Source organism: Lutjanus erythropterus, chromosome 11, assembly GCF_056507025.1.
Source record: "Lutjanus erythropterus isolate fLutEry1 chromosome 11, fLutEry1.hap2, whole genome shotgun sequence".
Classification (NCBI taxonomy): Eukaryota; Metazoa; Chordata; class Actinopteri; order Lutjaniformes; family Lutjanidae; genus Lutjanus; species Lutjanus erythropterus.
Genome location: NC_139327.1, coordinates 29,785,680 through 29,810,442, shown reverse-complemented (window position 1 = coordinate 29,810,442; position 24,763 = coordinate 29,785,680). Strand labels below are relative to the sequence as shown.

At 41.1% G+C, this 24,763-nt stretch overlaps 1 protein-coding gene across 2 annotated transcripts in view; it reads left to right on the top strand.

Annotated features, from left to right (window-relative positions):
* Positions 1 to 4,456: 4,456 nt before the first annotated feature.
* Positions 4,457 to 24,763, top strand: part of jade2 (jade family PHD finger 2) — a 255,881-nt gene continuing 235,574 nt past the window's right edge. Inside the window, exon 1 of one of the 2 annotated variants that reach the window (XM_084729924.1) lies at positions 4,457 to 5,453. The gene's annotated coding sequence lies outside the window, so the exon portion shown is untranslated. The remainder of the gene's footprint in view (positions 5,454 to 24,763) is intronic. The other variant, XM_084729922.1, reaches the window with a different exon arrangement.

Here is a 24,763-nt window from a genome sequence, read left to right as displayed (position 1 = left end):
TTTTGTTTTTGGAGTGCCTGGATTGGTTTGACATTGACCCAATGTTGTCATTTCTGAGATTAGAGCTTGTGAGGGTGTTTTCTTGGTCCATTTATCGTGTCAGCCAGTAGCAATGGACTCATTGGTTATTAATACTAATGTCTTAGAAGGGATGTAATTAAAGGATCAATATGCTCATCCAAAAATTAGTATTTCAGTCTAAATAACGAATTGGAGCCATAGACGGTATATTAAATGGGTTAAATCCTATTTAATATATGATGTGTGGTTAAAGCAAGTTGTTTACTCCCAGTCCCTCCTTCCCACACTCCAGGAAGCTCAGTCAGGCTGCAGGAACACTGCAGGAGTGCAAGACAAATGCATCATTGTAATTTGATCTGAAAATCTGAAAATAAACATCTGGCCTGTCTTACTACTGCACAAGTTATGGACCAGAATAGAAATGTCAAAGGTAGACACCATGGCTGTAACATTGACAAGCCACTATTTCAACTTAACATGTTTCTTTAATCTCTGATGACGTATCACGGTCATTTTATGATTTATTACAGTAAATATATTACATGTTTCTCCTTTAATGATCTCATGATGTGCTACATGCCTTTACCCACGCTTTGATAACAATCAGAAATACTCTGCAGCTGTAAACCCCACCCATCTGGTGTAGCCAGCAGCTTAAACAAACTACAGTTACTATTTGACCCAGATCTGGGTGGATCTGCTTCCTGAATAAACACTGTGTGCATCTCATCAGACAGGAAATTGAATTACCTCACATTAAAAACGACCATGGAGAGGGTCACAGGCTGTTTCCTCAGGGGACACACTACCTACCTGCGTTTTTGTGGAGGAGAGGGAGAGGGGAGGACAAACTGTGGGATGCTGCTGCTGTTGCATTTGAATGTGTGCCAGAGAAATCCCTCCTCTGTGTCCTTCACCGCCTCATTTCACTTTGTGCAAAACAGCATCACACCCTCTTTTCCTCTCTCCCTCTCCCCTCTGAGTGACACCTGATACAGCTGATATGAGCATTTGTGCACCTGACATCCTTGCCTGTGTGTGTGAGTGGTTTTGTGTCAGTGTGCGCGTACATGCGCTTGCAGGTCCGTGTGTTTGATACGAGTTGAATCGTCCCATTTGTTCATCCGAATGACCTTAATTTTAGTGTGCCTCCTGGCTCTGCGTCTATGTTTATTGACCAGACATTTTAGATCCAAAAAAAGCTGAGCGAAGATGAATTACAGCAGTTGAGATGATCTGATGTCTGTCACAGCGGAGGTGCAGCGTTAAAGGAGCAATATGTAACAACTGCACATCCAGAATTGAGTACAGCAGTACAGAGCCATAGACTGTATATTAAATAGGTTGAAATCCTATTAAATACACAGTCTATGGTTTAAATTATTCATTTTTCCCTGCCCCTTCCTCCCCAGACTCAAGGAAGCTCAGGCAGGCTGCAGGAATGCTGCAGGAGCACAAAATTAAATTCTAATTGAAGGAGAACTCTGTAATATATTGGCTGTAATAAATCATAAAATGTAGCTCCCCCTGTCCCACCTTAAAATTTCTATTCTGGGCTGTAAACTGTTTTTTGTCATGATAATTACAAGTTCAAATTAATGCTGAATGTTCAGCAAATGAGTATGTTTGTCTGTTTATGATTCATAAGAAATAATCATACAATAAAATTATCTTGTGGAAGGAGTATGAGCAACATGTTAATGAAGTCTGGTGGGCAGAAGGGCAGGCAGCTACTGAACGTCCAACTCCAGAGTATATTTTTGGAGCAGTCGGCTTTTGTTTTCAGGATAAGAGGCTTAACTTTACCTTGACAGACAACTGACAGTTATAAATAGCTGATGAACTTCTGGTGGAGGACTCGTCCTCTCTTGTTATTGCCAATTTATGATGTTGCATGTGTCTTGCACTCCTGCAGTGTTCCTGCAGCCTGCCTGAGATTCCTCAAGTCTGGGGAGGAGGCTATGGCTCCTATTTGGGCAGCTCTACTCTATTTTTGCATGCACAATTGCTACATATTGCTCTTTTAATGTGAAACAGGCAAACCAGAACAATAAAAACAATAAGTTACGGACAAGAATAGAAATTTCAAAGGAGGACAGAGAAGTGAATGTTATCTCTGATTTTGTGATTTATTACAGTAAATATATTACAGGTTTCTCTTGTAAATGCTGCACATGCTCGATGAGACAGGAACAGATTTATTTGTGAAAACTAAAAAGTGCTTTGCAAAATGACAGTCTGGAGAAAGTAGAAGAAAATGTAGTCCTGCTTGATAACAGGCAGAGGACAGTGATTTACAGACAGTGGATGGTAGTAGATTACACATTGATCAAACACCCTCCACCCCTTTAAATATAGATTTTAGAGAAAATGTGAAGGAAGGTAATTTACTTGCCAGCCGTTCCCTTCGGATCGTTGTGAGCAAATCAATCACTGATGGAGAGATATTATCACTTACAGTAAAGTGCAACTACAGGCCTTCACTTTGAACTGAAGCTCCAGATGCCAATTATTTTGACAGCACTTACTGGTGATGGTGAGAATTAAACATTGCCTTTAAGAAAAGATAGATGGATTGAGATTGAAATAGAACAAGTGGTGTAAATTAGAAGTTGCACATGAGTCTGAATTCTAGCATAAATCTTCTTATATAAAAGGTTCCAGTCACATGTTATACGAAGGAAACAAGGCATAAGGATTTGTCCTCTTACCTGTAGTAAGAATCTAGATTGTTTTGGTGAGAGTTCCTGAGTTTTGGAGAAATCAGTTGTAAAGATGTCCGCCTTCTCTTGAATATAGTGGAACTAGATGGCACTCAGCTTGTGGTGCTCAGAGTTTCATGTAGGAACTATTTTCTCTCTATCAAACTACACAGTGCAGAACGAAGTGTGGACCAGAGGTTAAAACTCAGCCGAGGAGAACATCATTAATGCTTATACTGTATCTCGCTTTATCACAAGCACAAGACTCTCGTCCACAGATGTAAAGTAACACAGTAATGCATTAGGGTAGTTATTTTTATCTGGCAGTTTTTTTAGTTATGATTAAAAAAAAAAGTTATTTGCTACTGTTAAAAGATGATGCTTGCGGCCAAGTGCCATGCTGTCCCTGCTAAAGGAGCCACTGCAAGATCTGCTGCCACCTGCACCTGTCACCAGAGGAAACTCAGAGGGTGACTTTTTTGCATTTGACACAAAGGACACGCTGAGATTAATTCAAGTTGAGTGTTGAGATGGATGTATTGACCAAAACTTTAAAAACACTTTAAATGTATGTATATATTTAAAGATACATATACATAAATTTGGAGTAACAGAGTTAGTTGGGTGAGTTTATGTGCTTAGGTGCAGCACAGCTGCACCTGTTAGGTACCCCAAGTTTCTTTTTGATATACATAAAATAATTACACTGTTTTCACTGCAGTTCAATTGCAAAAGAAATGACATGTTGTATGAATTTGTTAGTCTATATGCATTGAGCCCCAGTTCCCTCTTGAGCTTATGTTTACTTGTGGTGAAAGATAATTGCTTATATTCCTCTCATTAGCTTGCAGGGTTAGGCAAGTAATGACGGTAGAGTCAATATATCTGGACAATATAAGTAACATGTGCAGTTACCTTTCTCAGTTGATAATCCTGTAATGTAACATGTCACTATTTAATGGCAATAATCTTGTAATGCAATGAGTTAATATGAAAAAAAAAATCCTCGACACTTCTCACAACAAAGTCTGTGGATTATCTTGTGTAGCGATGTCATGGTTTTGATTTTGGGGTGAACTGTCCCTTTAAAGTGACATAATTTTTCAGAAAACAGTTTTGGAAACAATTTGCAGTCATTTGGATTAAATGCAGGGGTCCTCAAACTTATCCATGTCAAGGACCCTCATATTAGATGCACATTAGACCACAGAGCCCCAGTGTGAGAGCACCTTGTCTTAAGGAGTCCCCTGTAATTTATTTATTTTTATTTTTAGGTTTGAAGCTAATAAGATCTTCACAGTCATCCAATGATCAAACTACGATCCTTATAAATTATTCTCAATCAAGATGACCAACCTTATTTCTTCTCCTTCTATTTCTCCTTTTGCTGGGGACCCCTTACAACCCACCCAAGGACCCCACTGGTCCCCCGGGCCTCACTTTGAAAACCACAACTAAAATATACTAACTTTTTTGTGCGCTTGAATTCACTCTTTTGGGAGCTAAAATAAATATTAATTAAAGTTTAAAACATTATACATATTTAAAAGCACATAACATGACTGAGTCATCATGTATAAATTATTAAATTTCTGAAAATATGTTTTATATCTAACTGGTGGCTGTTTGCCATATAATATCACAGGCTACAGCATTTTACGTCCCATTTCAACACTTTGTGCCAGAGTAACCGTCAGTGGCAGAATTGGCAGGTGAAGGTTCAATCCCCGTCCTCTCCTCTCCGAGGCGCAGTAATCATGCATTTCTCAGAGTAGGAAGTGCTGCTTGCGGTGAACAGTGAATTGAAAGTACGCCATAAATATGGCGCCAAAAGAGTTTTCAAGCTGATGATAAGAGCTGATTTTTCTCTGTGTTGTCTTTTTTTTTTCTGCGGGTGGGGGGGGGGAGAAGAGGTTGCAAGACAAGACCCGCCTGTGCATTAGTGCAGAGCGGTGTGTGTGTGCACGTACACCGGCCAGAGGAGTGGAAGCGAGGCAAACCAGGCAGCAAGTGAAGACGAGGAGAGCGGAGCTGGATGTTTTATTTTTGAAGGAGGGACGTTGCGAAACTGGCTCGCAATCTTTTCTGACTCATCGTTTGGAAATAAAGCATCCTTTTCTTTCTTTTCTTTTCTTTTTTTTTTTTTTTATTTTCACCCCTCCTCCTCCTCCTCCTCCTCCTCCTCTTCTTGCTCCTCCGTCCCCTCCTCCTGTACCGCTGCTGGCACTGGAGAGGAAAACAGTCGGATTTTGACACCACGTTTGGGGCTGCTTTTTTGCAAAATGCGACATGCTTTCCTGTGAGCGGTAATGTTGTGCGCACCTCGCAGCTTTGCTAACCCGTGAACAGCAGCAGCAGGACCAGCGGCACCGCCACTCTGTTTGTTGTTGTTGACTTATAACTCCGTCTGGCTGCCACTTTTGGATTTTATTTCGGATTTGGACGCGTCCGCCAGGTCTTTGCAGAGCTGACGCGCTGTCAACACGCACCGTGAGGGGAAGGGAAGGGAAAGGGAGGGGAAGGGACAGTCCTGTCACCCCAACGTGGAGCCGGAGTCGGGGCTGTTTAGCAGCACTGCTAGCAGGGCACCGAGTGGGCAAACTGAACTAGTGCTAAACCCTCCACTGTACAACTACATGTGCCTGGCTCCCAATGATCTCCTAATCTCTGGGAATCGCCCGCCGTCCAGGACTGAGGACGCCTCTGCACCCGAAGCTGACTGCAACCAAGGTAAAAAATGAAAATACCACTAATATACGGATAAAAATCTGAAAGTGGGAGTGTTGCAGGACCTCTGAAGTTGCTGCTGCAAGTGCTACACCAGTGCTAGGCTAGCAGCAGCAGCAGCTCTGTACGCACTTTTGCAGCGGGCTTGTCAGTCACAGTCAGCGGCAGGGAGCCTGAGCGGTGCATGTGGGTCAAGGAGGGTGTTTTATGTGTCGCAGTGAACGAAAGACGAAGAACCGGAGCCTGTGCACGCACAGGGATGAGATTAACCGGGTAAACTTGCGCATGTTGGGCTGCAAACGTGAACGCACCCCCGGTGGGAATCAAGTGTGCGAGCGGGTAGTTGGAGAGAGTCCAAGTGTGGGTATTTTTTTGCGCGTAATTTGCAACAAATAGGGTCATTTGCAGCAGTGTGGCAAGGAATGCGAGTTGTAACTTGCAAGAAAAGCTTGCATACACATGCACTCTTTAACGTAAAGGGGGGGGGGGGGGCATAGGGTGAGATGAAGTTGTGTGATGATGGGGTTGTGTGCACCAAACGCTCACGCTCCCTGGAGGATTTGCAGGTTCCTTCACTCCTCAGTAAAGAGAGGGAAGCAGGGGGGAGCAGCGCTGGTTTTTAGGAAGGCTGAGCACGCAACCACACACATACACACATCAAGGAATTAGAGCAACTCCTCTCTGCCTCCTTCACCCTCTCCTCCTCCTCCTCCTCCTCCTCCTCCTCCTCCTGCTGCTCTCTGCTGTGCAGATCTAGCTGGCTTTAGATGAGGGGGGAGTGGCTGTTGTTTACCTCCTCAAAGTCAGGGCTCTATCTGTATCCGTGACTGTGGTTGTTGTTGCATCCTCACCTGGAAACACAACAAGACAAGGACACGACATGCGGATGCTGAGAGTCATGTATGAGCAGGATTAATGGGGTGTAATGCTGCATTTACATGGTCCTTGGATGGTCCAGTTTCTGCAGTTGGGAAGTCTTTCTTCCAATTTTGGTGTGTTCATGAGCTTTTAAGTTGAAATGTGGAAACAGTGTGGATGCTGCATCAATACATTCCCTGAAACCACTGAAATATTGCTTTGCTTGACTTGTTATCAGGATTAATGCTAATAAATAACTTTTATAATCTAGGTCACTATGCGTACAGCATGTAAAGGTTCATTTATGCCCCCTTATTGTATGAGAATAGATACCTCCGTTTCCAAACAATGTACCCATCACTGCCTACATACTTCCATTATGCTTGACATGGATGTTAAAAATTACATCCACTAGAGGGCGCCACTTATAGATGGTGGTAGTCTGTGGCCATTTAATACATTGTGACATTTGGATGGAGTTTCCAATATTTTCAGATTTCTTCGTAGTGCATTTTGAATGCTTTAAGGTCGGAAGTTGGAAATTTCAACGAGGAAATAAATGGTTACAAGATGTTACCAGTGAAGCCCGCATCCTTCCACTGATCCCTCATGTGGGCATGGACGTTAAGCAGTGTATCAAGTAGAGGGCGCTGTGCAGAATCAATTTTCTGACAACAAACACAGCGACACTGGAAGAGATTGTTATAATGTGCGTCTTTAGAAAATGTCAAAAAGGGGCAGGTAAATAAGCCATTAAATACATAAAGACGTGGACAGAAAAGTCTTTTTCTTAACTAACTGACGACCGTATGTCTCCGTATCGTCGTAATGTTTTGCATAAATGAGCCTTAACGGTTACAACCATATGACAAATTATATGTTAACAAAAATTGATATGCAATATGTGAATTAATAAACAGTTATCAACCAGGCTTTTTATTTCATCTGCTGTGTTTCTGTGACTATGATGTCAACAACAACTTGGCCACTCGTGTACCAAAAGTGCTGTTCACATGAACTTTCACCACCAGGAACTAATTTTTGAGATTATTCCAACAGCTCATAAATGCAAGATAGTGCTGCTTTCCAGACAACATTGGAGGTCAGAATTTCACGGTCGAAATTCCCAACTAACCTCAAATAATTTTCAGGTGCACACTGCCAAAAATAAACAAAATACATGGCTGAACATGACAAATTGAGTTTAATCGGCAAGCATAGGCACAGTTGAATTCTCAGCACTGCAGCCTCTTTAATGACAGAGGAGGGAAAACGACATGTAAGGTAACAGAGGCCATTACACATTTTATTTTATGGCACTTAGTAACATTGGTGTTATATTGTGTCATCAATTTACCTGCAGAACAGGTTTGACTGTATGATAGTATGTGTTATTTTAGGCTCCCATGGGTGCCTCCATTGTTGTGTGACGTCAGACAGATGCTTCGTCATCAGGACAGGGTACATGGATTTAGTAGGAACTCTGTCTTTGAGCGGTGATCCATTGTTTTAAAGGTGATAGTTCAGATCCACTCTTTGGATTGTTTCAGAAATCATGGATGCTGTGATCTGATGAAAGGTACATACAGGATCTGGAGCAACATATGCTGCCATCCAGACAAACATGCCTTTCAGAGATGTCCCTGCCTGTTTCAGCAAGACAATGCCAAGACACATTTTTGGAATTGGGGTTATACTTTTCGTAGTAGGAGGTCGGAAATGTTTGAGTTCTGAGTTGTCTAGACCATTACATAAGCGGCTGTTGCCTGTGGAGTGTTTTTCAGCTGTGCATTGTGGCCACCTATTCCTCCTAATTGCCTGGAGAACCTCTAAAGAATATCATGTCTGCCTATTAGTGCTGATCATTAATGAATGGAGCAATTTATCCAGATTTCGTTTCTAATTTTTTGATGGCACATGTGAAGCTGAACTGGCTCCAGCCTTGAATCAATTAAGCTGAGATTGTCTGGGGACTTGTTAAATGTTCCCAGTTGTGACAGCAGCGCCCCCCCCCCCCACACCCCTCCCACCCCTCTCCTCTTTTCCCACCATCACACACATACACATCATCATCATCATCATCATGCACAGGCTTGAATCGTGCACACGTACCAACAACAGCACATATTCAAACACAGATGCATGCACCTCAAACTCTTGATAAACTCTTACACACACACACACACACACACACACACACACACACACACACACACACACACACACACACACACACACAGAGCCCTCCTTCTGCTGGAGATGAGTCATGGTGTGTGGGGGCATAACAACTCTCTCTCTATCCCTCTATCCCCTTCCCTCTGTCTTTCATATCTTTCCTGATGCAGAGCTATCTTGTTTTCACTCATTCTCTCTCCCTCCTTCCCTCCCTCCTTTCCTCCCCTCCCCTCCCCCAGAGACTCTCCTCTCTCGCCTAGAGACAGTGGTTGTTTACAAGCCAAGTGAACAGGGATGAGAGCTGTTTTCATTTTGCATCCGTTTTTCTGACAGCCCTCCAGCCAATCAGCCGTGTTTCCATCCCTCCGTCTCCTCATCCGCTCCATCATCTTATCCTGTCATTTATAACCTTCTTCCCTTCCCTCTCTTACATCCATCATCACGCCATCTTTCCCCACATCTCTCGATCAAGATTTTCTTTGATTTTTCTCATCATCTGACTTATGAGCGCTGCCAGGAGGGAGTGTGTGCGCGTGCGTGCATGCGTGTGTGTATATGTATCAACTCTCCCTGTACAACATGTCATGTGAAACTTGAGCACGCAGACCTTTTAAGCCGCTCATGTGTACATACGCACACGTGTGTTTGGGCGGGGGAGTGTAGCGTAGCATGTGTGTGTATTTGTGTCTGCTGCGTTAAGCGCTGAGCTCTGATTGGCCGAGAAAGGGGGTAAGGACCCCCACGTGGTACGTTGTATCGCATTAGCAGCTACGTAGTGAGGAGGAGGAGGAGGAGGAGGAGGAGGGGTGTTGTTCATGAATGGACCGCTGACGTCACGTAAACTGTACCCTAGATCCCCCTCACATATACGCACACATGTATGTCCCCCTCCACATGTGTGCACATACATATTTTTACACACATTGCTAAAGAGGGCTGCAGGGAGACTGTGTGTGTGTGTGTGTGTGTGTGTGTGTGTATATGTGTGTGTGTAATTCAGAAATATGTGTCAGATAAGAAGGATGGGAACCAACTGAGCTGAAGGATTTGTGTGTGTGTGTGTGTGTGTGTGTGTGTGTGTGTGTGCAGCTGCCTGCAGGCGGGTTGGCTAGCTGTCATGTCACCAGCTCTCTGCTGAGCTCTGCTCTGCTTACTAACTAACTAACCAGCATGTTGGTCACAGGAGTATTACCACTAGTTGAGGAGGATTGCGCGTGTGTGTGTGTGTTCTTGTTGGTGTGTCGCCCTGTGTGCTGTGATTATGTCAGTTGAGAATAGCCCAATATTTGATTTCCAATATCTAGATTTTTTTTTAATCCAATTAAGGTTGCTGAAAGTATCAAAGTATTGATACTTTTCAGTACAGTATGTTTCATAACAATGCAATACAAACATTTGATAGTAACAAAAGTAACAGAGGTGTAAAATAATATTATGTAAGTGCTCATTCAAGAGCTCAGTTCAGACTTTAATGTTCTTTTTGTACCATCGCTGTGTGCAGGTTGTTAATTTAAAAAATGATATTTTGTGTGGCTTGGACTTATTTTCTCTTTGCCTTGATATTGAAAGAGGTGTCAAGTATTGTTCTTTTACACTATTATTGTGTGTTGTGACAACTTTATATATTTATATAAATGCATAAATACATATCGTCTTTGTTATAATTTCTATTAGAAGTTTTTTTTCATGAAATACATAAACAGACAGTTTTAGTTTGACTTGACTATCTTTAATAAAAGAGATTAGCAAAAGCTGTATTGTAATAAAACATGAATTCTTTTACAAAAAAAGACTTCTTTAACATTACAGACATGGGTCTGGAACTGCAACACTTAATCGAGTCATAGATTATTAATCGATTATTAAATTAATTGCCAACAATTTTGATAATGGATTAATTGGTTTGAGTGATCTTTTAAGGAAAAATCCAAATTCTCTGATTTTAGCTTCTCAAATGTGAGTATTTTGTGATTTCTTTAGTACTTTGTGATGGTAAACTAAATTTCTTTGGCTTGTGGACAAAACAAGAAATTTGATGACATCATCTTGAGAAACACTGATTGTCATTTTCCATAATTTCCTTACATTTTATAAAGCAAACAACTAATTGATTAATCAAGAAAACAATCGACAGATTAAACAACGATGAAAATAATTGTTAGTTGCAGCTAGCAAAGCTAATGTTAGCTAAGCAATATCTCATTAGGTTAATATTAACTTCGACTTACTGTTGTTTTCTGCAACAGCAGAAGAAGTTGAAGTGGAACCAGACAGATATATCGGTATGGACCTTCCACTGCCATATCGGTCTAGGTTGGTATCAGTGAATATGTTAATATTTGCTTATATAAGAAGTTTTTTTGGCAGAACATAATGCAGATAGTTTTTATTTTCTAGTTTAATTGGCAGAATTTATGCATGATATCAGGGCTGATAAATTATCGGCTGATATTGGCCTATTCAGGTACATCGGTCTGTGTCAGTATAGGCGTAATATTAACCGATAAATATTGGCTGTTCTTTATTTTTTGTTCTCATAGCAATGTTTTGGTTGGTTCCACCAGAGCAGTGGAACATTAAATCATCCAGTGTTGATCGCTACATCTTAGCCTGTTTTACCCTCAGGTGTGCATAAACTGCAGGTTAAATCAGCTTCTTTTAGAAATACAAAAACGCATCAAATTCTAGGTTATCTTATTGTGTCGGCCATGAGAAGCAGATTATTGTATATTTGATCCCTCTTAATTCAAGTTCCATTACATATCTCTGTCATAAGTGTTTGTTTACACACTTGAACCTTATTTCATTGTAATATCAGCCAGTATATCGATATCAGATTTTATTTACTCCTGAATATTATTGGCATCGTCCCCAAAAATCCTGTATAACTCAGGCTCTAGTTGGAAGTTATTTCTGTCTATTATTTTATGACTGTATGCTTTGCACACTGCAGTTTGCACTGCAGTTTTCTTGGCCACTTCATAGTTTTTGTACAAAATACCAAAATATCTTTGGTATCTTTTCTTCCAGCTGGATCTCAGTAATATAATGTTGGATCTTCATGGTTCTCTCCTGCAGCTTGATTGATTGCTGTCAGATTGGTTCAAAAACACCCATCAGACTGTTCAGGATCACTTCATATTGGGAGTTACCAGCTGCTAAACCACAACAACAGTTTGGCCAGTTTAGTCAAATATTGGCTGATAAACGTCACTAAAATTATTTTGGTCTCTTCTCAGTGTCTGTTAGTTTGTTTATGTTTTGTTGTGATGTTGTGTGATTGTTCTGGCTTCCTCGTGTGCAGATTTTGTCATGTCTTACAAGATTTTGCAACATGAAACCAGACATGTGGTGGATTACAAGCTGCAGGCATGTTTGTGTGTGTTAGCCTGTGTATATGTGTGTGTGTGTGCTTTCGGTAGGTGACCCTGCTGTGGCCTAGAACCTCATTAGTGGGTTTTGAGAGTGTGTGTGCATGCTAACCTGCTGTTAAGTGGGCAGGAGATGACGTCAGACCTCTGTTTTCCTTTTTTTTTTTCCCCTGTGCCACTGTGACTCAGCCTTGTTAGTAATAAGGATAATTGCAAAGTCCGCACACCTGCACACATCACTGGTGTGGAGGGAAATGGTACACATAATTCACAGAATTGCAGGAATGTGCTTCATAAGTCTTCACCCTGCAAAAACACTGACTGAATAAGAGCAGTGAATGTTGTGGTGCAGCAGATGGTTTTTCAGATTAAATTAATGATCCATTTTTTCTTTTTTGCCATAGTTCACTGTGAAGTTTGTGTTGTTACCACAAAGTTGACAGTGATATCATTAGAGCGTATCTCACCATGTTTCGTTTCCTTTATTTCATGTGTTTTCATTTCCCCACAGTATATGAAACATTAACCACACCAGTCGTACTGCAGGACTCTCTCTATATATATGTATATATTTATTTATATATATATGTAACAGCTGTTTATAGAAGTTGTTCATTTAATGCAAATGCTGAACATGTTCTGGTTACAGCTTCCCTCGTGAGGATTCGTTGTGGAAAATATTTTAGTTGGACAAAACAATTTTAAGAAGCTAGGTTCTGGGAAATTGTGACGGTGATTTGAAAATTTTTTCCCCCCACATACATAGAGTAAATAATTAATCAACTTGTCAAAAAATATCAACAGATGAATCAGTAATGGAAAAAGTTATTAGTTGTAGTCTAAGAATATCTTGTTACCGTAACACCCTCCATAGAGGGACCATCAGTGTTGAAAATCCATCATCCACCCACATAGTTCTGACTTGTCAGGGCCACGTTAGTTTGTGCAGACGGTGCTTGACTGACATATCTCTGACTCTGACTGAATTGATTGATTGATTCTCTTTTGGAAAATCATGAATCGATGCTGAGTCGTCAATGTGTATGAAAGCATTTTGGCTTCTATAAATCTAAAAGAAAAGGGACCTGGACAAGAGCCACAATGTATGAAAGTTGTGTCTAACTAAACTATTTATGGATCATTATGCTATGTTTTAAAAATAGCAGGTGGTCACAATAAATCTTTTATACATATAAAAAAAATGAGTCATGAGTTTTGTGATCCGTCGCACCCCCAAATGTTTAAAAGAAAAAAAAAAAAAAGTTGAAAAGCACCTTATTTATGTCAGTTGGCTACTCTTGTTTAGTCTTAGTTTCCCAGTTATGGAAAGCCTAATTATGGGTCCAGTCGTTATGGCAACCAGGAGAGTCAACGTACATAGCAATATATTTGTAGGTGTGGAAAATCGCCTGTCAGGTTGTCTAGTTAGTGTCCAGTGTGATGACTTATGTAGTCGGCGAGTCAAAACTGGCACTTTAATTTTCATTGAGCATCTTCAGTGACCTCAGACAGATCAGTCTGTGAGAAATCTGGCTTTGTCCCTGAGCGGTGTCAAGCTTTACCATCTTAAAAGAATCCAACAGTACATTTAGACATAATGATGTGCTCCACCCCCCCAAAAAAGTTGATGTTCCGTAAAGATTTATGAAAATGTGCAACTATCCATTAGCTACTTTCTCCTTTTATCATCCTAAATGTCAGACTATTCTCTGTCTGTCTGCCAGCTACCTCCTACTCCTCTTTAGGGAAAAAATAAAAATCTGAAGGCGCAGTGATGGACAGGCTGACAGATGCTGCCTGAGCTCCTGATGGGAAGAGTTTCAGGAGTTGGTATGTGTATGTTTGTGGGGAGAGAGGGCGAGTAAACAACAGACAGAAACAGTATGTCAGACCCTCCTTTGCTGTTTTTGAACACCCGGTGATCCAAGATGGAAATAAGCTTCTGATTCACTGTGTCATCCTTGAAGATTTAATTTGCGCTTAATATATATTTAAAGCAATCAAATGCATCAAAATGAATAAAAGAGGGAAGGAGAGCAGAGGTTCAGAGGGAGCGAGGTCCCATATTTTCATTTTTCTTGTATTGAAAATTGCTTTAAAGCTGAGTTTTGAGACCTTCGAGACATGTGAGTGAAAGAGAAGTGGGAAAAGGGAAAAATTTCCTGGTAGAACCCTTTCAGAAAGTTCTACCAAGAACCCCACCTAAAAATCATCTGTGAAAGGTTACACCCAGAAACCCCTACAGTCTTGCAAATAAAGGTTCTAACTAGAACCATAAGGGTTTCTTCAGCTTGTCACATAGGAGAACATTTTTTGGTTCGACTTGAAACTCCTAGCACCCAACGTAGAGGAATATACATAGAGCTATGTCTGAAAGGTTTCACCCAGAACGAGGTGTGAGGTTCTACAGAGAACCTTTCTATGGAGTCCTAGTTCTACCCTCAATACTATTTGGGGGTTCTATCTATCTAGAAGTTTTCTATTTTCTAATGGTGCTAACAAGAACCCACTCTGGGGTTTCAACCAAGAACCTTTTTATATTTATAAGGGTTTTATCTAGAACCTACTCATGTGGTTCTACTGTGAACCCTGTTATATTCAATGGATTTTATCTAGAATCAACCATGGGAGTTCTACCAAGAACCTTTTTATGTTATGGTACAAAAAACGATGAAAGAGTTGTTCAAGGATTTCAAGTATCCTTGACAATTTTTTTCAAAAAGTGTTCTTCATTTTGAAAATGGTTCTTAATGGAACCTGTAGTCTTACAAAAAAAAAACAAACCCTGAGGAACCCTTCCTTCAAATAATGGTTCTTCAGAAGCAAATGGTTCTGGGTAGAACCTCAGCCCTTCAGGAAGAACCCTTTTGGAAGCCTTATTTCTAAGAACAGAAGAGGTTCTACAGAGAACTCTGTGTAATGGTTCCCTCAGAACCCTTTCTGGGGGTTCTATTCAGAATCTGTTCATCTTCTAAAGGTGCTAGAAAGAGTTACCAAGAACCCATTTAGGGGGTTCTACCAAGAGCCCTTTTATATTGCAAAGTTTTTAACAAGAATCCACCCAAGAGGTTCTAGTGAGAACCTTTTTATATTTAAAGGATTTTATCTTGAACCCATCCAGGGTGTTATAACTGTTAGAAATGATTTATACTCCAAATGTTTTATCTAGAACCCACCAAAGGGTTCTGCAGAGAACCATTTTATATTATTGTACAAATAACCCCTGACAAACCCTTCAGGATTTCAGGAATTTAAGCAATTACTCTTTATTCCGGAAAATGTTGTTTGGATGAAAGGGGTTCTTAATGGAACCCTTAACCTTAAAATAGAACCCTTGATGAACCCTTAGTTTAAAAAAGGCTTCTCCAGAAGCAAGTGGTTCTGGTTAAAACCTCAGCGCTTCACGAAGGGTCCCTGTGGAATTCTTACTTCAAAGAGCGTAGGACAATCAGATTTCACAGTATTTTTTGCAAAATACTTCGACGTCCGCCTTGTGATAATATTGTAGGGACGACTGGATGACTGTTGGTGCTTTCACAAAGTATAAAGGCAAATAATAGAACAGCTAGAACAGTGAGGTAAGTTAAGAAAATTACATAACTTTAATGTAATGCATCCTTTATAACTCCTTATACAACGATATCCAAATTCTAAGACAATACCCAGTCTAATATCACAATATTGATGTAATGTTGTTGTATTGCCCGGCCCTAATGAGAGGACGGGGAAGGTGAAGCCAGCAGGGACAGAAGGTGGAGGAGAGGAGGTGGTGGAGGAGGATAAACAGCGAGGTGGTCGTCCGGGTCGCTGGGAGTGAGGAGTGTTCATCCTCCATCTCTCTGTCCTTTTCATCCCTCTTTCACTCCCTTCCAGGAGCTAATGAACTCCTGATGGCAGCGGAGACGGGAGCGATGGATCAATCCTCCATCTCTCTCTCTCTCTCTCTCTCTCCCTCCTCCCACCTGTCCTCCCCTTTTGCACTCTCTCCCCCTGGCTTTTTGGCAGGCCCCCAGCCCTCGCTGGCTCCCGCTCACCTCCTTCATTGTTTGTCAGCAGATTTCGGGAGACGGAGCGGGAGACTTAGTTAGAAAATTATTTGGACCTCAGCCTCTTCCTCCTTTTTTTTTTCTTCTTTCTATTCATTTCTTCTTTCTCTCTTTTCTGTTTTCTGCTCTCTCACTCCTGCTCCCATGATGCAGCGGCAGCAGCAGGAACAGTGGCAGCATCAATAAATATTGTGTTAATGTTCTGGTGGCTGGAGCCAGCAAGGTGATAAAGGAAATCTATTTGATTTCTGTGGCTCGTTTGTTTGGCCCGACGCCTCTTCAGTTGGTGTGTGCATATGTGTGTGTGTGTGTGTGTGGATATTGTGTACCCATATACAGTATGTGTGTATGGCTGAGGACGCAGAGTTTCTTCCTTAATTCCTTTCATTTCCTCTTCCTGACATCAGTTCACTCCTTCACTCGTCCTTGCCTACTTTGTTCCGCCCTCCTTAATTTTTTCCCGAAGTTGCTGACACTGTTGTATTCAGACGAATTCCCTAAATGCACAATCCTTATTCTTTATGCTCAAAATATTGAGAGCGAGACACTGTAAAATAATTCTCCTATTATGTTTCGCCCCGTCGTGAGACAAGGAAGCCACTTAAGGCGATGGTATGCATAAAATGAACTTGTTTCAGTGACGTGTCGCCTGAACACGTCTGAAGTTCTTAATAGCTGGACAAAAAGCCTCTTGTCATAGAGAGGAGTGAGATGCAATAATTGTCTAAATGGGGATAACTGCGCACATTTCTGGACAATTTTCCTCAAAGGCAGTCATAGAGAGAAGTTCCTGCAAACCTGTCTGATCACTGTGGTGAAACATACTGACACGTCTGTTTCCCTTCAAAGAACAGGAACATGGGTTGGACGATAGTAGGTGGACGATAGTAGGTGTGGGGAAAATAATCAATTCTTAAATGCATCATGATTCTTTCTTGAAAGATTGTTAACTGATGCAGAAAAGGTAATAATCGGAAATTTAAAACTCAGTTCTCGACATTATGATTGTCTTTATCTGGACCGATATATTGATTGAGTGTTTTTAACGATCCAATATGATTGATACAAAGTGGAAATACTGATCTATATCGTCATCTTTAAGATATGCCTTTATTTTGAAATTCCCATGGCATCTGTGTCACAAACATCTGGAAGAGTTCAGTCAAAATATTAAATGTTAAAGTGTTTAAATCACTTGAAAACATAGTTTCACATATTTCCTCTATATCATATACCATGATTTTCAAATTATTGAATGATTAAATGATAAAGAATTGAATAGTGCATGCAATTATTGGCTTGTCTGAAAAATATATTTTCCTTTTTAGTATTTTTAAATGTGTGCGACATATTCAGTTCGCCTCTTTTCTTGATGAGGACAGTAAAACTTTTGCTACAGCTCCGACACTGTGAGACGGGCTGGATGCTCAGGTTGCAGCTTTAACATTGAAGGGTCGTATGTTGGGTTCGCTGCTTCAGAGGAAAAGTTTTTGTTCATGAACGCCACTACAAGGTCTCTCTACCATCCTTTTTCAACGGTGCAGATGGGCCGCTGAAGGCTAACGTTAGTTACCATCTACGAGCTAGGCTCATTCATCCAAACTGTGCTCTGCCAATTATAGTTCAGGGACAAAAATCTGTTAAGTTAACACAGGTAAAGCTCGCACGTCCCAATACAACAACAAAACATGGTCATTTGAGAGCGAAGCACACTTAAGGTCACATAGATCCCACTGAAAATTGAATAGGCTGAAAATGCACATCCCTACTCCTGACCTCAAAACTAACAGCTAACTTGCTTCATCAAGATTGTGAGTGTGGCACTGGCCAGATATTATTCATGGTGGCATCTTCCTGGCAACACAAAAAAAACAACAACTCCACAACACTGATCAAATTAAGATTATTATATTATATTATTACATTCTGTTTGGGTACATCTTCACTCAGGGCCCATCACTCATAGCAAGAAGCTGACTAAAAGAATCCTGTAGAGTTTTACCATGAAACACAGAGGACAAACTGAATACACGGACAGTTAGTCTAACCTACACAGTGTATGCAGAAGGTAGCTACGTGTAAGTAGGTCAATTTTACATGTGATGGAAGCCACATATTCAGCAGCTGTTGCAGCACCAAGTAAACATTGGCCTCATTTGCTTATTTTTGATTGAAAGATTTAAATGTCTGAACAAAAGGGGCGACTGTAGACTTCCTGAATTAAATATCAACATAAATGCCACCAAAATAAAACTGAATGAGCCGGAAACAGGTGGGGAGTGATTGAGAGTCCTGTCAGTCCTGTAGGCTTTAGGCAAGAAAGAAACAAGAATCCAACGTTTCTTGGCCTAGCACTCCCTCTACATCTAGAAACCCCTTCCTAAATAAAGTACCTGTGTGGAAAGCACTAGAAATAATCTCTAACGTCTCTCTGTTTCCCTAAAGGACCAAGCTAGGTTCTTAGCATCATTAGCGTTCCTCATTTAAACCACGCTACAGCTAGCAGGGAGCATTTATTCTTTATTTCTGTGTTATTTTACACTTCACTTAGGGTAGCTTAGCTCCCCTGAGAGTGATACCAGAAAACTAATTCACTTTACGGAGACAACAGTCTTCTGTATTTGACATAAGGAGTGAGCTTTCTTCCATCCAACGGATCCCCACGGAGTGTTCAGCAGGGGGGACCACAGGGGAGAGGACTGATGGGAATGGTGATGGTGATATCAGCATCAGAGAGTGACTCATGACTGCTCTTAAGTGGCTCTGAGCCTTCCAGTCAGTCAGGCGATGTTGGTGTGTATGTGTGTTATTGAGTGAGGTCGTGAGCACAACATTAAAGATGCTGGCTGAGACGTTAAGCACAGATTTATGCTGGGGTTTTTGGTCGATGCACTTCAGGTTTGTTTGTGGTTTTCCACCTTTATGTTGTGGCTCTCACTGTGTCCGTAGTGTCTGGCGCACAGCAGCTCATGTTAAGAAATGTATTCAATCAAATGTCCAGCAGTGATTGGCTTTATTCTGCTTTCTTTCAAGATATTGAATTGTTTTCTCAAATAATTTGAAACCAGACTGCAAAGGCTCTATTGTTGCTTTGAATGGACACATACACAGACAGCTACAGACACCATGGATAAGGAAATATATGGAAAATGTGAGAGCATCTCAATTGCCCCCTGGTGGCTGGCTGCAGTATAGGTCATAAATCCTTCCTCCCCAGTGTTAATAGATAGGATGAGGGCCAAAGTAAATATCAAGTAGACATCAAGTTTCCCAAGGATGGTTTCTAATTAGTTATTTGATGCTATAAAAAGAGGGTTTATGTTTACTTAACAGGGTTTACTTAACATCCTCGGTATGCATCAGAGATAGTTTCCAGTTGTCTCTTGCTGTATAGAAATGCCATAGATTCACCATGTTTTCCCAGGTTATTAGCATTTTAGTGTCAGATAAGTCGCTGATGGGAAATCATCTTGGCACACTTTAAGTGACACGTCTAAAGAACTGTATGCAAAACCCAAACAGCAGTGCTTCATCTACACACACACACACACACACACACACACACACACACACACACACACACACACACACACACACACACACACACACACACAAAATGTCTTTCTCTTAAAATGACAGGATGTTGAAGGATGGATTTCTGCTTATTCTATCCATATACTGAGCGAGAGAAGTGTGTGTGTGTGTGTGTGTGTGTTTGTGTGTGTGTTTCTAGCTTTCATGTTTGACTGTGTGAGTAGGTTGCAGTCTCTTCTTTCTTGCACACCTGTTAGCACGGCCCTGATGAGGATGTTTGATGTATGTGATGTGTGTCAAATGTGTTTTTTTTTCATTTTCTTTTTTTCTTGGCGAGCTCATGCATCTTTACTGTGCGTGTGTGTGAGTGTGTGTGCACGTGCGTTTGATGTTGAGGTAAATTCTGGATACCCAACATCACACACTTGTACACACACAAAAGCCAAGACGCACACACACCCTGACATTTTCATTCTTTCAGCTCATTCATAATAGTTGCCCTATTTCCCCATCTCTGTCTCTGTCTCTCATCTATCTTTCCCTCTCTCTGTCTCTCTGTTCTCTTTCTTCCTGTTGTCTTTCTCCCCCTCGTCTCTCAACCTCACTTTATAGATCTTTGTGATTCTTTTCTTTGCTGCTCTTTCTCTATATACCTGTCAAACTCTGTTGGCGTGAACCTCTCTTTTTTGCCTACCTTCTCTCTAGCGGCTCTGTCCAAAAATAGCTCTGCAAGGGTGTGTGTGTGTGTGTGTCTATGTGTGTGTGTGGGGGAGATTGGTTGGGGAGGAGACTGAAGGAAAGAGAGTGAAAATAGACTTGGAAGTGTGTGTGTGTGTGTGTGTGTGTGTGTGTGTATGTCTTTCTTGCAGTCTTCCCTGCATGCCTTCTAGCTGTTGCTGTCTTGCTGTTTTGTACACACAGCATTACCACTGGATAGGCAACTGGTGCTCAACACCAGACGTACACTGATTGCAACTTTCATGGCGGATTCTGATCTTTTTAAAAAGTCTGACCCGTTGATCCTGATTTTCTTTCTTTCTAAGAACTATAATCGACCCCACTGAAGTTCCACGCTTTTTGTTCTGTGCTCCAATGACAGTTGAGCTAGTTTTGTACCTTGGTCATATTGTTCCTGTCCTGTTTCCTGTGATTAGTTGTGCTGTGTGTTGGTGGTTTGTTTATGTCGACAAGAAAACCAGATGTTGAAGATGGTTAAAAGACGCTGCAGGGGCACCTGTAAAAGCAACATATATTCACACCTTAGGTAGTTGATGTTAGCAATACGCTAGCTAACTGTGTAGTTAATCTACATCAGTCATTAGCTAGCTAGTTAGCTAGTATTTTGATGCCATAAGCTAGCTAGCTAGTTAGTTAGTTAACTTAAGATGACTCTTTTACAGGAGAAAGAGAAAGTTGACTGAGGTACCAAGTTTGCTCAGAGCACAGAGGGCTTTGGAAAGCTCGATTCACAGCGTACACAAAGATTTTTGCAACTTTTCTTTAATGGAAAATTTAATTTTCTGTTAATGATAAAACATTTACTATTAAATATGTAACTTTCACATTTTCTCCCAAAGTGTGCCAGGTTACTGAGAGGTCCTCTTTTACTGTTTTCTCTCTCCCTCTTCACTTTTTCCTATTTCCTTTTCCTTTTTTCTCCCCTCTTCTTTCCTCTTCACATTTTCTTGCCCTCTCTAATCATGTCCCCTCCTCTAATTCTCTGTCTACTTTTTCCCTAAAAATGAAGGGAGGGTCTGTGGGATTACAGACCAGAGAAGAGTGAGCTGCCCCCTGTCTCGAGAGCACAATCTGAAAAATGGAGATAAAGATATTTATTCAGTGCTTTTTACTGGGCATCGACCACGCGTATTGTCAAAAAAGATAGACCTGAAGCGTAAATAAACACTTCAGGTCACATTTACGCCCGTGAGACACGACACACATAGAGACGCAGCAGACGTCTGCATAGGTTAAAATGAGAGCGTTTCACGAGACTTGTGAGTGAACACCGCATCTGACTTGCCTATCCTGTCTGTCCTGATCATTTTTAACTACCTTCTTAATTTTTTATTAAAGACCAAAAAAAGGTTGAAAAAGGCTGTTTTTGGGTTGTCCGTCCGTTCGTCTGTCCAATTTTTGTGACCACGATACCTCAAGAACACCAGAAGGGAATTTTTTCCCCCTTTTTGGCACAAACATCGCTTTGGACTCAAAGACGAAGTTATCAGAATTTGGAGTTTGAAGGTAAAAATAACTTCACAGAGTACGTTCTTTGCTGTAACTCGAGAATTCAGACACTAATTATGACAACGTTTTACACACATATCTAATAGGATAAAATGATGAGGTGATAATGACTTTATATCCAGAAGGTCAAAGGTCAGCTTTACTGTAACATCATAATGTTGAGCTCTTTATTAGTCCTCCGTCCTCTGTTAAAAACAGTCTCTAAACATGTTTCACACTAGAAACTATTCATTGGAATCAGACAAATAGTGATTTTCCATTTAATTTTGCCAAAAAACAGACTTAATACCTTTTATTAAATTTACTCAAAGTCTTCACTACATATATTATGAGTCTGGACGTAGACTGTAACTGGTTGCTGTAGACATACAACTGTGAGACAGTAATTCTAGTTTACTAACAGTTTCCTCACCGTCTGGACTCATTTTCTCACGCCATGCTGTTTCTGTTGTTGTCACATGTCGATGGTGCAACTGAACAACACACCTCACTCGTAGCAGGCGAGGCTTTTCATGAGACACATTCATGACATACTTTCGTGTCAGTTTGCATTGAAGTGAAACTATTGACCAGTTTTGTAATTGCTATTGATGAAATATCTCTTTTCTGACACATCGCTTTTGTTTTATTGCCCCGGCTCAACAGGAAGAGATGATTAGGGAGGCAGTGTGAGGTTGAAGGTGAGAGCAAGACGGGGAGAGAACGAAGAAAGAAGTGAGAGCAGGTCTGCATTTCCCTGGTTTGGTCATTGCCAATGGCTTTTTAGACCTTTTTAAGGCTTTCTGTTCCCCAGGCAGACTGCTCTTACTGTGTTCAATCAACACACACACTCACACACACACACACAAAAACAAACATCAGGATCATAGAGAAAGAAAGACACACACACACACACACACACACACACGGGTACGCAAATAAAAACACACATGCACTGATACGCTCACACATACACACACACAGCCTCAGAGAGATGGCTTGTTATGAAGCAATTTATATGCAAGGATTCTTTATCAAACTGACTGACCTCTGGCTCCTCAAGGAGCTCTGAGCACCGGCCAGCTTTCTTGTGTGCTGTGTGTGTTTGTGTGCTGCTTGGCAAACAGCATCACTTCCACACATTGTTATTGTTGATGCTTGTGCCATTTTTCTGTGTTTGTGTGTGTGTGTGTTTGTGTGCACCTTAATCATCGGCGCTATTAATATCGATTTTGAATGCTTGTTGTGTTTTAAACATTAAAAAACAAAACAAAACAGATGTATTATCTTCATGTCTGTGTGTGCGCGCGTCCAGATGTTCCAGCATTCTCTTAATGTCCTGACAGCCAGACTGCCTGCTCGTCTCTGGAGAGTACTGTGTGTATATGTGTCTGTGTGAGTGTGTATGTTGCCCGCTGGGCCTGTGCAGCTACAGTCTCTTAATAATAGATCACCATCATGGCAACTGTTGTAGTGTGCTGACCTTAAGTGCTGCAAAGTGCTGAAAAAAGACACTGAACCACAACGCAACGTTTCTGCTGAGGTAAATGCACTGTCATCTACAGGGCTGACCGAGGGAGAGGACAGATAGTCAGATAGACAGAAAGACAGACAGACAATCAAGCAGAGGGGTGACATACTTGCAGACAGACAAACAGATGGCAGGCAAATGGGTAGACGCCGGGCAGAGAGGCAAAGAGTCAAGCAGTCAGACAGACAGAAAGACAGATGGCAAGCTTACAGGCAGACAGACGGATGGACAGTATGACAAATGGGACGCAGCCAGTCAGAAGGATTTGGAAGCTTGAAGACAGAGAGACAGACAGACAAAATGTCCAGCAAACATCCCGCCTTTTTCATTTAGAATAGACCAGATTGTTAAATTGAATAATCTTCATCATGTTTGTACAAATATACGTCTGTTTCACGACGCTCCAGCACTGATCAATACAACAGTCATGGTTGAATCTGCTGGTGTCGTGCTGAAAACATCAGCTGATTAATAGATTAGTCCATCGACAGGCAATTAATTGAAATAATGTGAGCATTTGCTGCTGTTTGTTTTATGTCCTTGGGGATGAGGGTATCTTTTGGGTTTGTTTTACAGATCAGACAATGAATAAATCTATCTGGAAAACAAAATCTAAACAGGAAAGAGAGGAGAACATGGTGAAATCAGCTGAGGCGTTGTGGCTGCTGTGAACTTCCTGCTCTGCTTTACACACTGATATATCTGGTAGGGTTTTTCTGGGAAGCATTATCTGATGATCAGTAACTTTTTTTTTTTTTTTTCAGCGGCAGCGGGGTTTGTTCGGAGCAAAGACTATGAGAACTTGCAGACCTTACCAAGAAAGTGACAAAATTAACGGAAACATTTGTAAAAAGAAGAAGAAAAAAAAAAAGATGTTACAGTCCTAGTCGCACGGTTTGATTGACAGATATGATCTGATTGAAATGTAATACCTCTCAACACATTTATTCTTGCCTCAGGTAGACCGTATGCTGCTGTCAAGATGTTCTTAAACCAAACAGTGCTTTTTATGACACTTTATTTCCCATTTTCATCTGCGGCAGCATCTGCTCACTTGGTGATGACACAGATGAAGTTTCACTGGCGGCTGCACTAATAAAACTGAATTGATAAACCTGTTCCTTACTCCGCTGTGAAATGTTCATCATGATGCTCTGCAGAATGCACACATGTGGTCTGAACATTTACCAACATCATCTTTGCAAGTATCAACTTTTTCCAACTGTGACATGCTTTAGAAATCAAATTATTAAAAATGCATACATCACTAACAGCTTCCAGCCTCTGGAATTTCAGCATGTCTAAACCTACATCCCTCCTGTCTTTACTCTTATGAAATGACTTTCAAATACATTTGTCCTCTGGTCAGCAGTCAACATGGACAGACAACGTACGACGTACTGTTAACAGCCGTTGGCTCCTCCGTGGTGCTGCTGCACACAGGTTTACGAGTAAACATGAAGATAAAGCCACTCTTTAATCCCAGATGTTTAAAAATCAGTTCAACTCTGAGCTCTCATCTGGCTGGTCAGCATGTCCATAATTGTTGTGAATCGCTCCTGCAGAGGGGCT